We start from the raw sequence: 8,003 nt of genomic DNA on the forward strand, positions 1-8,003 counted from the left end.
GGGAGCTCTGTTAAAGTGGTTCCAGAGGCTAGAGTTTTGGGGAGAACCGTAGGGCTCCAAGCATCCCACCACTCCCCCACCAGTCTGAACAGGCTGGCCTTTATTTTTAGGAGGATGAACTCATTCAGGTTTTCTTGGGATTTTCCTGGCTTTAGCACCGTACATAACCACATCTCAGGACCACCCTTGGAGCCTGGCAAACCAGGCCAGTTGATCACCCTGTAGTATACTGGACAAGAAAAGTGGTTCTTGAGGAGAAAGGGTTCTGCTTCAGTTCCCCTGAATCATTATTTGTGCCCAGTGTTAATACAGTTATGTATCAAGGTAGCTTCATTTGAACCTCCTCTCTCCAGAAGAGACTGTAACAACATTTTCTCTTGTGAAAATGGGATATCCACCCAAAGGTGAGGAGATGGAAGACCTTCTTCTGCATAGGATGTCTCCAATCATTTTAAAAATAGAACAAGAAGAGAAGGTTGTTAAAAGCCACTGCTTTCAGAAGCATGAGTCTTACAATGGGAGTCTGCTGAGGAGAACCTGGCGATCTCTAAGGGATCCATTTTAAAATATTAGGACAAACATTATATGTTCTCATTCATTTGGGGAATATAAATAATAGTGAAAGGGAATATAAGGGAAGGGAGAAGAAATGTGTGGGAAATATCAGAAAGGGAGACAGAACGTAAAGACTCCTAACTCTGGGAAACGAACTAGGGGTGGTGGAAGGGGAGGAGGGCGGAGGGTGAGGGTGAATGGGTGACGGGCACTGAGGGGGGCACTTGACGGGATGAGCACTGGGTGTTATTCTGTATGTTGGTAAATTGAACACCAATAAAAAATAAATTTATTATAAAAATAAATAAATAAGATGTTATTAGTGGTTTGGGGACCAGTCTTGTGAAAGAACATTAAAGAACTAGGTTTCTGTCCCCAGGCTAAGAACCCTGGGGACAGAAAGATCTTAATCACCATCTTCACAGAACGAAGTAACGAAGCTATGAGAATGATTTTAAGCAGCTGTTCTCTGCTTCTACACTTGACAGGTTAAAAGGGATTGTAGTGAAATATTAGGAAGACCTTCTTGCCTTTAAGAAAATGTTTGGAATGTCTTATTTTTTATTTTTTTTCTGAGAAAAGATAAGAATTTACCTTTTAAAAAATATAATTTTTTGAGTTGGGTGCTTCCTATAGTCAGGGAACTATTGGCTGTGGCCTCTTGAGCTTCCTTCAGTCCGTGATTCTATGAATGGCTTGAACCTTTATCTGGTAAGTGCCCTGGGCTAGATATACTCCAGAATTAATGAAAAAAGACATGAATCCTATCTGTTAGGAAACAGCATTCCCCAAACAGTCAATCAAAAAATATCAACCACATTTTTTTTTTTTAGGTCATATCTTCTTGAAAATGTCCCTGTAAGGGTATGTTTTCCCTATTTCGTGGAAGCCAATTTATTATGGTTACTCAGGTAGTTTCTCCAGGACCCCAGAGGTACAACTAATTAAACTTCAACAAGGTAGTACCTGACCTCACTACCTGACCTCCTCTCAGTGCCATTTTGTTAGACCTTGGTTCAGTGTTCTTGTATGCCTTTAGCAGAAGGTCAACAAAATATTTCAGAGCTATAATTAATAATATAGTTCTTGTTCTTTAAGTGTTTTGAAAGCAATAGAAAGTTCCCCTGAATCATTGTTTGTGCCCAGTGTTAATATAGTTATATATCAAGGTAACTTCATTTGAACTTCCTCTCTCCAGAAGAGACTGTAACAACATTTTCTCTTGTGAAAATGGGATATCTACCCAAAGGTGAGGAGATGGAAGACCTTCTGCATAGGGTGTCTCCAATCATTTAAAAAATAGAAACTACTTTTTATTGCCCTGATGCGTTGGGATCTTGTAGAGAGTGACATGTTGGTGAAGCCTGACTCAGAAGTGAGAGGGCTGCTCATTGAGATGCAAAACCCTAGAAAGAGTGAAGTGAGCTCAGCTGCTGTCACCTTTCAGTGCCCCCTTCGTGGAAACTTCCGGGGAAAGAGGGGGGGGGCTGCTGAGGGACCACGGGTACACAAATGAGCCTCTTCGCCAGCTTGTCAGGATGCTTCTAGGTATAAACAGTGCATCCCTAACAAGGCAACACCTCATTTTGCTCCCTTAGGAATAGAGAATCTCTTTGAAAACTCAGGAACTGTGTCACTGGTATTTATAGTATTTTAATTATTATAGACTCATTTGTTCAATTTAAGAGGCCGTGGATAACACTTAAATACCTGAATGGTCTAGCCTGCATTCGAAGAGTCACTGAGCTATAAAATAGTCATTTGCTCAACCCTGTTGTCTTAGACCATTAGTTACTACTGAGATCCATAATGATTTGGCCATTTCCAGTGATAAGCGAAAGAGAAGTGGTTCATTATCTTTAGCACCCACAACTGAAATTACTTGTTGCAACTCTTAACTGAGTGGTTCTATTGGCTAATAGTTCTTCCTAAAATTAAATGATATTTTTTGTCAAAGAAAAGTCATTTCTCCCCCCTCAGATAACTGCACATTTATCTTGTCCTAGAATACATATTATATCCTTAGCGAAAAAAGGAATGTGAAAAGCTTTCTCATATTTCGAATAAAAAATCATTAAGCAAAGTTCTTGCCGCTTAAGTGGGAAAAAGTCACTGCAAATAATATCATACAAAGTAATGGCCTTATTCCAGTTTGCTTTCCGGATGGAACACAATGGTTCCGCACAGACATTTCCGAACCAAGTAGAAAAGAGGAACAATGCGCAGAAAATAGAGATGAAATTGTAGGTTCAGGATGGTTTGGTGATCTGCTAAACATTTCTTAGCTGGGTAAGGAAAAAATGCCTTGGTAAATACAAGAGGGGTGTGGGGTGAGATCTGGAGCCCCTAGGTTGGGGGAAGAGGGGAAACAAAAGTGGACGAAACTCATTTGAAGATATAATAAATCGGAATGGGGGTGTGTGGAAGGGAACAGACGAGGAGAATAGGGATAAAGGAAGGCTGAGGCACCTGGGAGAACGTGGGAGTGATGGTCATTTTAGGAACAGGAAGCTGCATCTTGCCTTCTGAGTGTTTCTCTCTAATGTGAGCTCTCTGACTCTCTCAGAACCTCCAGGAAGCTCCTCGGTGGCTCTGGCCTCCCTAGGCCCCTGTTTCTTTGCTTTTTAAGTGTTTGCTTTTTGTTTGTTTCGCTTTAGAGGGCTTAGTCACCTTTCTGAAACTACTGTATAAACCATATGTTTGCTTGGGGCCTGGCCTTCCCTCCCAGATGGAGGAGTTTGGTCTGCTTTGTTTCCTCCTATCGTCACATCCAAGGACCTAGAGTAGTGCGTGACTCAGGGTGGACCCCGACACATAGTTTTGAATGAATGAATGAGTGATTGAATGAGAGCCACTGCTACCTTTAAGGCTTTCAGAAACACTGGAGAAGTTGTGCCAGCCCACCTCAAATGACCTTATTTAAATTGACTGGTTGGTATCATCTGAAGGTTTCAGTTACTTTGAAGTTCTAACAACCCTTTCTTTTCCCAGTTTTCTCTTTCCAGGAGTCTGGCTTTTACCTGTACAAATTTTTGGCCTCTGTCCCTAGTCAGGAAGCATAGACCAAATTGTATACTGTTTTGTTTTAATTTTTTAAAAGATTTTATTTATTTATTCATGAGAGACACACAGAGAGAGAGAGAGAGGCAGAGACACAGGCAGAGGGAGAAGCAGGCTCCATGCAGGGAGCCCAATGTGGGACTCAATCCTGGGACTCCAGGATCACACCCTGGGCCAAAGGCAGGTGTTAAACTGCTGAGCCACCCAGGCCTCCCTACTGTTTTGTTTTATGAGAAGAACGGATTATGGTTTTTTAAGATTCTGCAAATTTATTTGGAGATAGATTTTTTTTCTACTCTTGCTAACAAATGATCAATAATGAAATAATAAACATTATGTAACAGCGATCTTCCCCCCGCCCTCTAGAAATATGGATGAAATGTATACTGGACTCTCCATCCCACATATCCTACATTCTGCCTTCTGGTTTTCAACTCCAGAAGCTAAAAGCTGACAACCCAAGAATTATACTTGCTTAATGCAGAGAAGCTGTTATTAGGATGGCTCATGGAAGTGCTTTCCTGGTTCAGAGTGGTGATGCAAGCAAATAAAGCTGACCTGCCTGAAGCAGCAGGGAGAGGTAAGGCCTAGGGTGGGTAAGTTGGAAGGTGCTTGCCTTCTCAAGAAGGTATTCAAATTGCCATTTTGAAAAGTGATGCTAACCAAACATAACACATGTATATTAGCTTTTTGGGAATGCCATTTTGTGTCTATGATTCCTAATCTCAAGCTAATGGCATTAAAATGCTGATTCTGGTCATAGATCTAACTTTTGTTTCATAATTCCTTAAAAACTGTCTAGTCAATCAATTCTTTGACTCATATGATGGTCTTATGTGCATATATAGATACGCACATATATATGCGTATATATCTTTGTATGTATATCTTCTGTGAATATATATGAATGAATGAATATATATGGATATACATATATACAGTGAAAATTAAGAAAAAGGGGTTATGTATCAAATCAATAGTAGAGAACAAGACGTTATGTGGAGGAAGGTAAAAACAATCCACGTACTGCAATAATTCAGCAAAAGCATCAGATTGGAACAGAGGTGATGAAGAAAACAGAGGTGATAAGACGTCACCCTGTCTCTAAAATTCTTGAGGAGATGAATAGGGATGAGACTCTCCCATCACACATGGAATATGATTTAACCCAGTTCTGTTTGCAATTGGTTCAAACCCCAACTCCTCCTTTACTAGTTGTTTGGCCTTAGACATGTTACATAACTTGTGTTAACTCTGTGTTAAAGTGCCCTTGTCTGTATAGTGGTGTTTATAATGTAGGTGCTTCAGGATCCTTATTCAAAAGGACGTTGCGAGCATTCAGTGAATTAAGGCACGCAAAGGACTTAGAGCAGGGACCATTATTGTGAGTGTATAGGAAGGATTTGTTTATTTATTATTATTATTATTATCATTATTATTATTATTATAACTTTATTGTAATTGCAAAGGCAGGGAGCTCTGCTGACATTGAGGTTATGCTTATTCACCCCCTCTATCTTCCTTGCCCCCTTTGCTCACTTGTTTAAAGTAATCATAATGGGTTGTACTGATCAATGTAACTCTAATACCTCCACATATTGTTGATGGATATGCCCTTTTATATAGAAAAATTCATGGCTGTTGTTAGTGTCTTCTATGTGATTAGAAATGAGGGGCAGGAACTATATCTCATCCTGGATCCAGACCTTGGAAATTCCCTAAGTCGAGCATTTTTGGAAACCTAATGGCAATCCCAGCTAGGGGTTTTTTCCCGGTTGGTATAGCACACAGTAGGTCCTTACTACAAGCCTGTTGAATATGTGAGACCATTATGCACCCACACTTCCTAATCGCTGGAGTCCTTTCCCTTGGAGATTTGATTAGAAAAGTATGCTCATCTTTCATGACCTGAGAACAGCATTGTTTATGCCTCTAGTTTTGCAATCCTTCAGAAGCCCTGCTCTTCAGCTTCTAGACCTGATTATACCTCCTAAGAGAAAGACTTAAAAGTGCACCCTTCAGCTGATGTGCCTCAGATATCCTACCAACCTGTCCTTCCTTTCTTCTCGGTGGTACCCCAAATGCACGTGCGTGTGTCTGTACACACACACACACACACACACTCACTGACTTACGCACACACAAACATAAAACAATAATAAAAGCCTCTTCCTTGAGCCAAAACAAAACAATCTCATCTTCCCCAAAATGCTCCCTCCATGTGTGTCAATATATGATATCAGTGCCCACTGGATGATTGAAAAACTAGTTTTGCTAGCAGAAAGATTAATCTGTCTCTTCACAACCCAAGATGGCACATTCTTTCCAGACTCTCAGAAAAGACAGAACTCACATCCTATAGACAAAGATGAGGTTGCCTTCCATGAGCTGTGTGCCTCTCTCAGGCTGCTCAGTCCCTTTCAAATCCATGTTTAGGAGTTTAGTTGCATCAGTAAACTCCTAAGAGGAGCAGGATGTATTGAAGAGGTTGCATGGGATTTGCCACTCACCACTTTGAGTTTTCAGTCTAGATGTCTCATCTTCCTGAACCCTTTGCTTTCTTCTGGTGGAAATGGGAATAATGTAGGACCTCAAGAAGCCAAAGGCAGATAAAGGGAGGCAACCTATATAACTGTGCTAACCAAATCCCTAGCATATTCTCTGCTTCCTTAGGTAAAGAGGGGAGTGACCAGCCAGGGGCTAAGAAGGTGATGACCCTCGCCCATCATTACCTGAGACAGTGGCTCAAAAACTCTTAAGAATAGTTTGAAAGTTGCTAACAGTGGGTAACCTTTTCATTTCTGAAGGATTTTTCTTTGATACCTTCTCTCTCTCTCTCTCCATCCTTTTTTTTGTCCTCCATGAGAATTATTCCCAATAGACCCAACTCAATTACAAAAAAAAGTGTATTTGACATTAAAAAAAAAGGATCAGCATCACGAAATAAATTCAATTTTCAAATGTTACGCAACCTTCAGGCATTAAGGAATGATGCAGCCCCACCTAATCCCTCAAATAGCAAAGATAGAGCAATCAAAGAATTGCAAAATGTTACTGCTAGAAGGAATTTAAAAACCTGACAAATTTTGAATGTCAAGGGACTTTTAGAAGATTCTTACTAAATAGACCAACATATTTAAGATGCACAGAATTCCAGGAGATAATCCATTCTTTTTAGAATAAACTAACACTTCAAAATAAACTATTATTAATTAGCATATCTTGAGTATTGATTTCGTGATAGGCAGATTCCAAGTGCTTTACATGTATTAATTCACTTAGTCCTCTTAACAGTTGAACATAGACTCTTGCACAAGGTCATACGGCTCATAGGGTCTGAGCCAGAATTTTATCAGACATTCTGGGTCCAGACTGCTAGTGTCTAGTGTAGATGATACTATGCTAACTGAAAGATTTGCAGTAGAGCAGGGCCTCTGTTCCGCTCTCCCCCTCCTATGTATAACACTATCCCAATATCAACTGTTCACATTGTCACTGGATTTTAGACTATACCCCCCAGGCTGCTTTGTAGCTACATTTGGCCTTATGACCATATTGTAGCCAGTAGCGTACAAGAGAAAGTGTTGCATGGGACTCCCAGGAAGATTGTTTAAAAGTTGATCCAACTGAGAGCCATCTCCTCTCTGTCCTCTGCTTTGTCCTCTTTCAGGCTTGCAACTTGCAATCACATGATAATATAACCTTGAGATTGAAGCCCTGTGCTAGGATGGTAGAATTGAAAGATAAAAGCCCCCACTCCAGTTTTGATCTGTTTACCTCCAGACTTCTTTTTCAAGAAATTTCTTTAACATCCAAGGGAGGCCTTTGTGTGTGTGTGTGTGTGTGTGTGTGTGTGTGTTCAGACAGGGATGGAGAGGGAGGGGAAAGAATCTCAAGCTGACTCTGCACTGAGAGCAGAGCCTGATGTGGTACTCTATCTCATGAAATGAGATCATGACCTGATCCAAAACCAAGAATCAGATGCTCAACCAACTTAGCCACCTAGGCACCCCTATATTTTTTATTTCACTATATACTAAAATATAAATTTACCTTACTAAGACATATATTTCTCATATTTGATATATATTTAATTTTAATATTCTTATTTGATTAAGAAATATATTTATTTTAATATATAAAAATTGTATTCACTGATTTTTTTTTTTAACCAGGATAATTTCCCTCATCATTGAAATATTCAGAGGTTACCGTTGCTGTGGCCTAGAAAAGCAAACCCATTGTAGTACTAGGGCAAGGTAAATATAATTTAAAAATTGAATATATTTTTAAAATCATGTAATACATTTTAATTTCCAAAACGAGGATTTGGGGATTGTCTGCAGGTTTGTATTACCTATGCTGGTGAACTCCTCCACCCTGGAGTT

The 8,003-nt window shown here is 39.9% G+C and overlaps 1 long non-coding RNA gene across 1 annotated transcript in view; it reads left to right on the plus strand.

Annotated features, from left to right (window-relative positions):
* Window positions 1-4,133, plus strand: part of LOC111090054 — a 37,717-nt gene extending 33,584 nt beyond the window's left edge. The window contains exon 4 of the long non-coding RNA XR_005370622.1: window positions 3,982-4,133. This is a non-coding gene — a long non-coding RNA (uncharacterized LOC111090054). The remainder of the gene's footprint in view (window positions 1-3,981) is intronic.
* The last annotated feature ends 3,870 nt before the right edge of the window (window positions 4,134-8,003 follow it).

The sequence above is a fragment of the Canis lupus genome, chromosome 15 (genome assembly GCF_011100685.1).
Source record: "Canis lupus familiaris isolate Mischka breed German Shepherd chromosome 15, alternate assembly UU_Cfam_GSD_1.0, whole genome shotgun sequence".
Lineage (NCBI taxonomy): Eukaryota > Metazoa > Chordata > Mammalia > Carnivora > Canidae > Canis > Canis lupus.